Source organism: Octopus sinensis, linkage group LG14 (assembly GCF_006345805.1).
Source record: "Octopus sinensis linkage group LG14, ASM634580v1, whole genome shotgun sequence".
Taxonomy (NCBI): Eukaryota; Metazoa; Mollusca; class Cephalopoda; order Octopoda; family Octopodidae; genus Octopus; species Octopus sinensis.
Window position 1 is genome coordinate 20278341 of NC_043010.1, and position 14215 is coordinate 20292555.

A 14215-nucleotide genomic window follows, 5' to 3' on the forward strand; every position below is an offset into this window, starting at 1 on the left:
CATCAAATTTCTGTTGAAGAACGCAGCTTTTGTAACGAGTAATTTTAAAAATAATTCTTTGCTTTAATTCTTTTACTTGTTTCAGTCATTTGACTGCGGCCATGCTGGAGCAACACCTTTAGTGGAACAAATCAACCCCAGGATTTATTCTTTGTAAGCCTGGCACTTATTCTATCGGACTCTTTTGCTGAACTACTGCTAAGTAACGGGGATGTAAACACACCAAACACTGGTTGTCAAGTGATGGTGGGGGGGGGACACAAACACAGACATAAAGACTCACAAACATATATACATACATATATATATATATATCATCATCGTTTAATGTTCGCTTTCCATGCTGGCATGGGTTGGACGATTTGACTGAGGTCTGGCGAACCAGAAGGCTGCACCAGACTCCAATCTGATCTGTGCCAGTAAGGCGACGCGGATAACGATCCCGCTTGAATGGTGTATTTTATGTGCCATCGGCACAGAGGCCGGCTTGTTGCTCTGGCAACAGTCACACTCATATGGTACTCTTAGCGCTCCACTAGCACGGATGCCAGTCATTGAATTTGATTTCGATTTTGATTTCACTTGCCTCAACAGGTCTTCACAAGCAGAGTTTAGTGTCCAACGAAGGAAAGTTATGCAGTGGTGCTTTTCCCTGGCATGAACCCAAACTGCGTCTCATCTATATATGGCAGGCTTCTTTCAGTTTCCATCTACCAAATCCACTCACAATACTTTGGTCAGTCAAAGGCAATAGCAGAAGACACTTTCGCAAGGTGCCATGCAGTGGTACTGAACACAGAACCATGTGGTTGGGAAGCAAGCTTCCTACCACACACCCACACCTGCACCTATAATGAAGAATTTTTGTAGAATATCTTTGTAATAAGCTAATGTTTGGAACACAAATCAGCAGAACCTTTTGATGGAAACTTTAATTTAAATCATTTTCTAAAAAAGTAAGTTTGTAGAACCAGGGATGGTCACAAATGAGCTGCTTATGAAAAAGATTAAGGGCGTACAATTATAAAAGTGCTTTGTAAAATATTTACCAAACTTTACTACAGTTTTTTATTCTGACACTTTTAAAAGGTACTTTGATAGTTTTTCTTTCTTGTACCTCAGATCAGCCATTTGTAAAAGACTGCAACCAGACTAGATCAGCTTTTTATAACTTGTTGATCCACCAGTTATCAGAATTGAACTGGCATAAAAATGGATCAAAACAATACCGGATTCTTGGAAATCCTTAGAGATGTGAAATGGCTGAAAACGAGTAAAAGAATAAAGGAAAGAAAAGAATGTGTGTGTGTGTGTGTATGTGTGTGTGTGTGTGTTTGTGTGTATATGTGTGTGTATGTGTGTGTCTGTATGTGTGTGTGTGTATGTGTGTGTATGTGTGTGTATATGTGTGTGTGTGTGTGTATGTGTGTGTGTGTGTGTATATGTGTGTTTGTGTATGTGTGTGTGTATGTGTGTGTATGTGTGTATGTGTGTGTGCCAGTGTTTCTTTGTCTTGACACTGAGTGACAGTTGCAAATGAATGTCATATATGTTTGGCCCTGGAGGGGAAATATTACCTTACTTGGAAACAGGTGAGGGTTAGCAACAGGAAGGGCATCCAGCTGTAGAAAAGCTGTCTTGGTTATAAATTCTGTTTTACCCATGCAAGCATGGGAAAGTGGATCTTATAACAATGATGGTGGTAATTATATATTATATTCAATATATAGGTAAATTTATATCTATCCATACATCTATCTGTCTTTCTGTTTATTTATCTCTGTCTGTCTGTCTGCCTATCTGTCTGTCTGTTTGTCTATCTATCTATCTATCTATCTGTCTATCTGTCTATCTATCTATCTGTCTGTCTATCTATCTATCTATCTATCTATCTATCTATCTATCTATCTATCTATCTGTCTATCTGTCTATCTATCTATCTGTCTGTCTATCTATCTATCTATCTATCTATCTATCTATCTATCTGTCTATCTGTCTATCTATCTATCTGTCTGTCTATCTATCTATCTATCTATCTATCTATCTATTTATCTATCTGTCTATCTATCTGCCCCTCTCTCTCTCTCTCTCACTATATATATATATATATATATATATATATATATATATATATATATATATGAGTAAGAAAACAGCAACACTCAATATATTTCTAGTAAAGAGCTATTAGTGGAACAGGAAAGTTTAGTGCCTCGTTGTCCATGCAACCACATTGCACATCCATTGGAGCATGCTAGTTTCATTTCTTTCTCATCTTCCCAAGTCCTCTCTACTCACTCTCCATGTCTCACTACCATGCAGCATTGCAATTCATACACAAGCATCATACAATCTATTTTTCACTCTGAATGAGCTCACCGAACTTTCTCCAAACAATACTTTCAGAACATCCACCCCCATTGCTAATTAAGGTAACCTAGGAAACAAGCTATCTACAACCTATAGGGATACCCCTGGGTATCTGAGGAAGTTTATTTACCGTATGTATGTATGTATGTATGTATGTATGTATGTATAATGTATGTATGTATAATGTATGTATGTATGTATGTATGTATGTATGTATGTATGTATGTATGTATGTATGAAATCAAAGCTGCAATTTAAGAACTGTGTCAAGTCCTCATTAAAGGCCTGTGATATGCAGGAGACTGACTGGAGAGTAATGCCTGTCATCGCCACAGATGGAGGAAGCAGGTTAAGGAGGGGTCGACACTTTTGAGAGAGCACGTATTCTGCATGAAGAACTTAAGCGTGTTGCTCGAAAGTGCACTGCTTGTGTAGTGAATGCAGGAAAGCTTGGTTTGCAATGTTTGCAGTTGTGTATGCTTGTCAAGAGCAGGGCTCATTAGCCACCAGCAGAGCCTCAAATGCAAAATATTAGTCCTAGAGCGCACAATGTTCCTGATGGTCAGCAATGGTCTTCCTCGGCCACGAGTGGACAGCCATCATCATGTATATGTGTATGGATATCCTTATGGATGTGTGCATGTATGTACAGATGTACATATGTATATGTGTATGTATGCAAACATGCATATATGTGTGTGTGTGTGTGTGTGTGTGTGTAAGTATGAATGTACATATGTATGTAGGTATATATGTATGCATGACTGTAAGTATGTGTGCACATATGTATGCTAATATGTGACACACATATAAATATACATGCGTGTGTATGTGTGTGTGCATATATGTGTGTTTGTACAGCTTCCTTAGAGTTTTTGTCAACCAAGTTCAGTGTCAAAGCTTTGCTCAGAGTGGGGTTACAGAAGAAGACAACTTACCCAAGGTACCCCACGGTGGAATGGAACCCAAAACTATGTAATCATGAAGTAAACTTCTTAACCAAAAGGCCATACTCAGAGATTAAATAAACTTATTTAATTATCCTTAATTTCTTTATAACTAATTGAATGATAAATAAATAAAGAGATCTGCTGAAGCCAGGTTTTTGCTGTTCTGATTCTCAGTACTCAGTTACCAAAAGTTAAACAAACTGAGAGATTTTAATTAGAGTTGTTTAATTGTTCTACTTTTTTTTGGCACTAATTGGATGAGAAATAAATCTGTGACTGTAGCGGAAACCAAATTATTGCTGCTAACTTCCTCGGTATTCAGCCTGCTAAATTCAAATATTTTCGTCAGGGGACATAAGTGCAGTACTGATGACAGGATGTGAACTGGTGACCTCTTAGTCAACAGAAAAGATTTATTATAATTAAACAAATGGAAAAAAAAAACCCAAAATAAAAAAGTAAGACTAAAACTCCATCAACAATTCTAGTCTGGCTGGATAAGTGCCATTTAATGCAATTTTAACATTGCCAAACTATTGACTGTGTTTACACAATGAATAAGAGAGGATTTTTTTCTGTCAATATTGATGAATTTGTATCGAATTACTTAGAAATTGCCAAGTCTACAGGGGTTTCGTAATGCACACAACAAAATGAGGGCCTGTTAGTTATTTGGTTTAAGTGCATATGTGAAATTTCAGCCTGGAAATGATATTGGTTTGGTCCTAATCAGTATGGCATAACTTTGGAAATTCTTCAAGACAAGTTCTGTTCTATAGCAAATGTGACAAAATGATTTCCAACAGAAATCCAGTTGGGAAAATGGGTTCAAGTTTAGTTTTGGAGGTCATATGAAGGGTCTTCTGTTTATTAGTTGTTCTGCTTTAGTTATGGTTCTCAGTTGCTGAGTGGGTAGAGAATAATAAAATGATGATGATGATAAGAGGAAAAGAAGGAGTATAGTGGTGATGATGATGAGAGTGATGATGATTTATATATCTGCATTCCATATCTGAGGCTCTGATGAAGATATAAGATGTTTCTTAAGCACTCAATTATGAGTCTACTACATCTTACTGCAGAAACAGCTGTAAGCTAATGCAGTTGACAAGATAATCACTTATTCTTTTGTCATCTCATTTTCTTACATACATGCATATATATATATATATATATAATATATATATAATAAAATAAATATAAGAGAGTGGTCACTATATGGCTCACTCTCTTATATTTATTTTGTAAAAATATTATAATATATTATAAAATATTATAATAATCCAGGTTTCTCGGAGCACTAGGCCACTTGGTGTTGAATAGATATACTATTAAATTAGTATCTAATTCTCTCACCCTTATTAATTAATTATAATATATATATATATATATATATATATATATATATATATATATATATATTAGGGGTCATATTCTCAAGCAAATAGTCTGACATCATAGTACAAATAATTTACAAGCCAATAAAAGATGTCCTTGCAATCAGCCAATTGGTCAGAGTTAATGACCAATCATTAATGTGGACACATGCTGTGTGTGAATATGCTCTTTCTGATGGCCGATGAAAAACAAGGACTTTTGTGAGTTGCATATTTGGTACTGCATCCTTTATGGATTTTGTAAGGGTAAAATGTTTAGAGAAAACCTATGCACTGTATACACTGGTGCTGTGTGTTCAGAGATGCCAATGGAGTTTAACAAATTCAAACCAATGTTTTCACTTTTTTGGGTATTGATGAAGAAGACCAAATGTTTGATATGATTATGCAGAGAAAACAACATTTGAGGTGGATCTACATCAAAGTATTGGTGGGGATTTATCCTAGAAGCTTAATAAACTTTGGTCTATTGTGTAAGATAATCTCAAGCAGATTAGGAAAGCATAGAGAGAAGGGAAGTGGCTACCTGCGGATAAAGCAGAGTGTTAAACGATTTGCTGGCACTGGTATCACAACTACAATTTCCATTGATTGTTTTGATTGACTACAGTTTCCATCGAAATCGATCAAAAAATCAATGGAAATTGTAGTTGTGATACCAGTGCCGGTGGCACATAAAAAGATCCATCCGAATGTGTCCGTTGCCAGCGCAGCCTCGACTGGCCTCCATGCCAGTGGCACGTAAAAAGCACCAACTGATCGTGGCCATTGCCAGCCTTTCCTGGCACCTGTGCCGGTGGCATGTAAAAAGCACCCACTACACTCACGGAGTGGTTGGCATTAGGAAGGGCATCCAGCTGTAGAAACACTGCCAGATTAGACTGGAGCCTGGTTCAGCCTCCTGGCTTCCCAGACCCTGGTCAAACCATCCAACCCATGCTAGCATGGAAAACGGACATTAACCGATGATGATGATGATGAAATGAATAAACACCTTTCTTAATTGAATTGCAATAGGCAATGAGAAATGGATAATTGATGTCAAAAATAAATGTAAGAAACTGTGTTTTTTTTTTGGTGTGTAAAAAGCACCATTTGAGTGTGGTCAATGCCAGTGCTGCCTGACTGCCCCCCCCCCCCATGCCGGTAGCGTATAAAAAGCACCATTCGAACATGGTCAGTGCCAGTGCTACCTGACTGACCCCTGTGCTGGTGGCATGTAAAAGGCACCTTTTGAGCATGGTTGATGCCAGCGTCCCCTGAGTAGCTCCTGTGCCGATGGCACATAAAAAGCACCATTCGAGCATGGTTGATGCTAATGCTACCTGATTGGCTCCTGTGCTGGTGGCATATAAAAAGCACCCACTACACTTTCAGAGTGGTTGGCGTTAGGAAGGGCATCCAGCTGTAGAAACCTTGCCAGATCAGATTGGAGCTTGGTGCAGCCTCCTGGCCTGCCAGTCCTCAGTCAAACCGTCCAACCCAGCATGGAAAGTGGACATTAAACAATGATGATGAGTGGTTAGAGCATTTGGCTCATGACTTTAAGGCCATGTGTTCAATTCCCAGCAGTGCAGTGAGTCCTTGAGCAAGACACTTTATTTGACATCAGCCCAGTTCACTTAGCTGGAAAAAGTGAGTTGTCCCTTTCAAAGGTGTCATCACATTCTGTGTCATATTGAATCTCCCTGAAAATTATGTTAAGAGCACACATGTCTGTGGAGTGCTCAGCCACTTGCGCATTAATTTTGTGTGCAGGCTGTTCCATAGATCGGATTAACTGGAAACCTTGTTGTTGTAACCAATGGAGGGCCACACCAAATAAAAATCCAGTTCCAACAGCCAAGACAGATTTAAGGCCAAAGCATATTTTGCTGTGCCTTTGGTGGAATACAATAAGTTTTATCCATTATAAATTATTGAAAAGGGCAAAAAGTAGAACCACAGAAATTTATTGTCAACAACTTGAATATGTTGATCAAGTTTTTCTCTAAAAAACAACCAGCTCTATTCAACAGACGGTGAGTCATCCTACAACATAACAAACAATCCAAGGCCACCTCGTAACCCAAGGAATTCATGAGGCTGACAAGCACTTTCTCACACCCCACCATCTCCTTCATCACCAGACCGAGCGCCATCAGTTTTCATTTATGCATTTGAATATTTTACAAGTGGAATAACATTCAGAAGAAGGAATGACGTCAAAATGGTATTCCAAATGTTTTTCTCTTCTAAAGAACCTGATATTTTTTGTCTGAAGAATCAGAAAACTAGTTTTTAGGTGGGAAAATGTTATTTGCAACACATGCATACACACACATATATACACACATGCACACACATATACATACATGCATACATTTATACACACACATACATACATACACACACACATACATACATACACACACATACATACATACACACACATACATACATACACATACATACACACACACATACATACATACACACACATACATACATACATACACACATACATACACACACATACATACACAAACACATACATACACACACACACATACATACACACACATACATACATACACACACATACATACATACATACATACACACATACATACACACACATACATACACAAACACATACATACACGCACATACATACATACACACACATACATACATACACACACACACATACATACACACAAATACATACATACACACAAATACATACATACACACACATACATACATACACACAAATACATACATACACACACATACATACACACATACATACACACAAACACATACATACATCAGCTTTTAAGCTAGTATATAGCTTTTGAGCAACTTTAAAACAGCTGAATGGTCAGATCTGCAAACAGATCTCTCACTTGTTTTGAAGAATTTGTTCCAACTGCTTCCCCCAGAGTCAGATATGAATGAAGATCATATTCGTCGCAAAAAATTATGCAAACAAAATTGCCGAAAACAATCGCAGTAATGAAAACATAGAAATCCCAAATTTCAAGATAATGGGTCTGGATTCAGCTTGGAATGTTTTTAATTTACTCAGAGTTAGCCTTTAGATTATAAAGATTGTTATCCTACAAGAAAATTTGTTGCAAAAAGTTACGTAAAAAAAAAAAATCTCCGTTAACAGTTGCTGTAATGAAAACTTGGGAATCCAAAATTTCAGGATTGTGGATTCGGATTTGACCTGGAATGTTTTGAATTTATTCATGGAGTCAGCCTGATTTGAAAATGGTATAATATGTTGGGATATGGCATCTAGGAGTAAAGTTGAAAAAGTGTGACTCACTGACACACTGACATTCACATTTATTATATTATATTAAGGTGGTGAGCTGACAGAATTGTTAGCATGCTGGGCAAAATGCTTAGTGGTATTTTGTCTGCCGTTAGGTTTTGAGTTCGAATTCCACCGAGGTCGACTTTGCCTTTCATCCTTTTGGGGTCAATAAAATTACTACCAGTTATGTATTGGGGTCGATGTAATCGACTTAATCCCTTCTCCCAAAGCTTGAGGCCTTGTGCTTCCAGTAGAAAGGATTTATCAAAGTTGAAAAAGTGTGACACACTGACATTCACATTTATTATATTAGATATGCTTAATTTTGGAGAAACTTAATTTCAATTAAAGTGTATTTTATGTGTGTGTGTGTATGTAATAAAGAAAGCAAAAAATAAAACAAAAATGATAGTGTTCAGTATGTTGGTGACAGGAATTTCTGTGAAAGAGACATGATTAAACAAAGTTGTACATCATCTCCCTCCTTCTCTCACATACCCACTCTTTCTCTCTCTTTTAATTATTACTCCCACTGCCACCATTAACATTACTACTTTTAATAAGCATCATCAACTCTCCCTAAATTTCATTGTCGCTCTTTCTCTCCTCTTTTTCTTTCTCCCTTTCTCTCTGTCTGTCTTCGTTACCGCCCTCATCGTCTCTATGCCTACTATTACTCTCACTCCATCATGAGTAATAGTAGGTGTGTAATTGAATAGTGAGAGAGGGGGTGTAAGTGTGACACACTGACACACAGAAACTAGTTTTCACATTTATTATAATATATATATATATATGAACTTCTCGGGTTCAGTGTCTTCTGGGGCCAAACAATGCCTTGCGAGTGGATTTGGTAGACAAAAACTGAAAGAAGCCCATCATATATATGTGTGTGTGTGTGTGTCTGTGTGTCTGTACCTCCACAATTGCTTGACAACCAATGTTGGTGTGTTTATGCCCCTGTAACTTAGCGCTTCGGCAAAAGAGACTAATTGAATAAGTACTAGGCTTACAAATAAATCTTGAGTGTCGATTTATTTAACTAAAGGCAGTGTTCCAGCATGGCCATAGTCAAATGAGTGAAACAAATAGAAGATTGAAAGAATATACATATGGTGTAGGAATGGCTGTGTGGTAAGTAGCTTGCTTACGAACCACATGGGTCTGGATTCAGTCCCACTGTGTGGTACTTTGGGCAAGTGTCTTCTACTATAGCCTCGGGCCGACTAAAGCCTTGTGAGTGGATTTGATAGATGGAAACTGAAAGAAGCCTGTTGTATATATGTATATGTGTGTGTGTGTGTGTGTGTTTGTGTGTTTGTCTCCCCAACATTGCTTGACAACTGATGCTGGTGTGTTTATGTCCCTGTAACTTAGCGGTTCGGCAAAAAAGACCGATAGAATAAGTACTAGGCTTACAAAGAATAAGTCCTGGGGTCGATTTGCTCGACTAAAGGCAGTGCTCTAGCATGGCAACAGTCAAATGACTGAAACAAGTAAAAGAGTAAAGAGATATATATACATACACATACACATACCTATATATATATGTGTGTGTGTGTGTGTATATACACACACACACACACACGCTTATATCTTCTCTTCTTTAGTTTTTCCATTTCTAACCCAACCGTTTGGTACGAAAGCAAGGGAAATGTATCAACAGAACACTGCAAACTCAGCTAATTTTAGTTATTTGTTTTTTACTTCATTTTATTTTAGAAACCAAACCTTCAGCCCGTCTCCCACAACTATCATATCCCACCCTTCCCCACCACCATTACCACCATCCTATGAAAAAAAAAAAAAGGAAATGACAAGAAATGGGGCAAAACAAAGACACAAAATAATGATAAGACAAAGCAAACAAAAGCCGAGTTGTCCCTCAATCTATTTGCATTGTTTGTATGTTTACGTGATGTTTTGCAAGATGTGTGATGTCTGCACAGTTATGAGAATACCAAAGGAATTAGGATTTATGTTGTTGGCTTTGAAGAAATAAAAGACTAAACATTTATCTGACTAAAGATTGATGTAATCCTGTCTCTCGTAAAAGACAATAAGTAAATGGATTTCACTTGGTGTCAACGAAGACTGTTCCTTTTGTTTGATTAACCGAATTCCTGCCAGTGGAAATCTAAAGTTTCAGATTCGAGGATGTCTTTGGTCAAGGTCATCATCATCATCATCAAATGTCCTTTTTCCATGCTGGTATGGGTTGGACGGTTCAAAAGAAGCTGGCAAACTAGAGAGCAGGGTCAGGCTCCAATTGGCAAGGTTTCTATTGCTGGATGCCTTTCCTAATGCCAACCACTTTACAGAGTGCTCCACTGGGTGCCTTTTATGTGGAACCAGAATAGGTGCTTGTTATGTGACACCAGCACAGGTGCCTTTTATGAGGCACCAGCACAGGTGCTTTTTATGTGGCACCAGCACAGGTGCTTTTTATGTGGCACCAGCATGGGTGCTTTTTATGTGGCACCAGCACAGGTGCTTTTTATGTGACACCAGCATGGGTGCTTTTTATGTGGCACCAGCACAGGTGCTTTTTATGTGACACCAGTACAGGTGCTTGTTATGTGACACCAGCACAGGTGCTTTTTATGTGGCACCAGTACAGGTGCTTATGTGACACCAGCATGGGTGCTTTTTATGTGGCACCAGTACAGGTGCTTGTTATGTGACACTGGCATGAGCGCTCTTTATGTGAAACCAGTACAGATGCTTTTTATGTGACACCAGCACAGGTGCTTTTTATGTGTTTGATCATATTGTATCTATGACTTGAACATTTTCCCTCTCTCTCTCTCTCTCTCAGTGTCTTGCTATCACATACTCAGACACACATACACACACACATACGCACACATACACATACACACACACACACACATTCAAAGCCACATACACACAGACACATGCACACAGACACGCGCACACAGATACAGACACACACACACACACACACACAGACATATGCACGCAGATACACACACACACTCACATTCATGTTGACTTTCACCAGAATCTGCAATAAAAATGTTTTGTTGTTTTTCTCTCCGCTCTGTGCCAGCAGGGTGCCACCCTCTTGTTGCATCTTTTATTTCTTACTTGTTTCTGTCATTAGACTGTGGCCAGACTGGGGCAACACCTTGAAGAATTTTTACTTGAATGCATCTATCCTGATACTGTTTTTTTTTTAAAATCTCGTACTTTAAAAAAATGCCAAGTACTTTAAGCCTGGTTCTTATTCTGTCAGTCTCTTTTGCTGAACTGCTAAGTTACAGGCATGTAAATACACCAACACCAATTGTCAAGTGTTGGTGGTGTACAAACACAGACTCAAAGACACACACACACATGATGGGCTTCTTTCAGTTTCCGTTTACCAAATCCACTCACAAGGCTTTGGTTGGCCTGAGGCTAAAGTAGAAGACACTTGTCCAAGGTCCCACACAGTGGGACTGAACCCAGAACCATGTGGTTGCGAAGCAAGCTCCTTACCACACAGCCATGCCTGTGCCTATATGCATACATATACATACATACAAACATATATATATTCATATATTACTCTATGTATATTTATACATACATACATTTATGTGTGTGTGTGTATATATGGAAGCACTCAGTCAGTTACGACGACGAGGGTTCCGGTTGATCCGAATCAACGGAACAGCCTGCTCATGAAATTAACATGTAAGTGGCTGAGCACTCCACAGACACGTGTACCCTTAACATAGTTCTCGGGGATATTCAGCGTGACACAGAGAGTGACAAGGCCGGCCTTTTGAAATACAGGTACAACAGAAACAGGAAGTAAGAGTGAGAGAAAGTTGTGAAAGGGTACAGCAGGGATCACCACCATCCCCTGCCGGAGTCTCGTGGAGCTTTAGGTGTTTTCGCTCAATAAACACTCACAACGCCCGGTCTGGGAATCAAAACCGCGATCCTATGACCGCGAGTCCGCTGCCCTAACCACTGGGCCATTGCGCCTCTTTGTGTATATATATATATATATATATATAAAGGGTAAAGACCCCCTTCGGTCATGAATGACCATGGGATTGCACCTAGAAAGTTACCCTCCTAGACACAAGTCCGGGCAAGGTTGTTTATGGAAGACCAGCAGTCGCCCATGCATACCAGCCTCCCCTCTCCACACCACCTGTGTTATCCAAGGGAAAGACAAAGGTCGATACAGCTTGGCACCAGTGACGTCGCAACTCATTTCTACAGCTGAGTGAACTGGAGCAACGTGAAATAAAGTGCCTTGCTCAAGAACACAACACGCAGCCCGGTCCGGGATTCGAGCTCACAACCTCACGATCGTAAGCTCGACGCTCTAACCACTGAGCCATGCGCCTTCTCTCTCTCTCTCTCTCTCTCTCTCTCTCTCTATATATATTATATATATATATATATGTATATATACACACACACTAAACCATTTTTTATTTTCTCTCCCTGTTTATTTCTGTGTTCCTTTCTGTTGAAGAGCGTAGGCTCGAAACGCAAAAGACTTCCTCACTTTCCGAGTGTTAAACTAATACATCAGTTTGTTGTTTACACACCCATCTTTGTCTTTTGTTTTTTTGTAAATTCTCACTAGTTATACACACACATAAATGTATGTATGTATAAAACAGAATAACTCAACAAAATATTTGTCAAATTCTGAAACTTTCTATGTTCAAACATTTTCGTTGATAACATGAGACGAGAGATTAATGAGAAAGCTTCTTCCCTTTCAAGTCAATTTCTATGTAAAATACTGACAGAAAAAGAAAAAAATTGTTCTCTGCAGAAATTGGTGAAACCTTCACAAGGAAGAATGCTGTTAAGCAATGAGAATAAATGTCAAGTGTTCTTTGGGTATTCTAAATGGTTAGAACCGGAATTCTTATGGGGTCCATTCAACATTCAACAGCATATGGTTACATGCCACTGTTTTACTTGTATCAGATTTTTAATCTCAAGTGGGAACAAGTTTGCTTCTTGAATCAACGAGGAAGTCTCTTCATAGTTGCTTGACTTGCTAGAAATAACCACCAAATCTCTCACAAATCACATTCTACCATATCAAAATAAAATTTTAAAAAAATCTCACGTTGTATTTAAATCAAAGGTCTGCTGGTTTAGGGTTGAGTTAGGACCAAACAACTAGTGAAGCCCTCATTGTCCACCCACGGTGGTAGAGGTGGAGGTGGCGGGGCTGGTGGTAGTAGGGTGGGGATAGTATTTGTAGTTGTTGCGGTTGTGGTGATATTCCTACTAGTGGTGGTCATGGTAGTAGTAGTAGTTGTTGTGGTGCTGGTGGTAGTAATTCTTAGTCTTGTTATCCAGGTGGTGGAAGAGGAACAGACAAGGAGGAATTGGTCACTTCCCCTAGTGTTAAGTTAACCCTTTTTAGTGCCTTTGTATGGAACCTTCCAGTATACTTTTGTCTAACATATCACATCTCAAACATTTAATCACATATAAAGAAACATAATGCTTTTTCTTATACATAGAATACGGATGCACAAAATCACAGAAGATGAAGCAAAATTTCATTTAGACAAGCATATAGAAAAAAGCGAATACAGTCTGTCGCAATATAAAAAATTAATACTTCAGTGTCTAAAAAATTTTTTTTACATTATAAAACCTAAAATAATAAATATATAAAAATATAAAAGTACATATATATAAGAAACATATAAATACATAAGGTATAGATAAAGGTTCATCGATTAAGAATTTTTTACAATTAAAAGTTACTTTTTATGATAAAAGGAAATCTTTTAAGACAGGCTGGTGCCAAAGCAAAAAAAAAAAAAAAAAAAAAAAAAAAAACCATATTTACAGTTCCTGTGGCCATTTCAAGGGTTCAACATAGTTAATGCACAAGGGTGCATTACGGTAATGACTCCTTCAATTTTTTTTTTTTTTTTTTGCTTGGACACCGGCTTTTCTTAAAAGGTTTCCCTTAAGGTTTCCCTAATCTTAAAAAGTAACTTTTAATTGTAAAAGATTCTTAATCGATGAACTTTTATCTGTACCTTATGTATTTATATGTTTCTTATATATACGTATCTTTATATTTTTATATATTTATTACTTTAGGTTTTATAATGTAAAAAAATTTTTTTAGATGCTGAAGTATTAATTTTTTAATTTTTATCTTGTGATAGACAGTACTC

At 38.0% G+C, this 14215-nt stretch overlaps 1 protein-coding gene across 4 annotated transcripts in view; it reads right to left on the reverse strand.

Annotated features, from left to right (window-relative positions):
• LOC115218870 overlaps positions 1-14215 on the reverse strand; it is a 410980-nt gene that overhangs the window by 88594 nt on the left and 308171 nt on the right. The gene's annotated exons all lie outside the window — the stretch shown is intronic.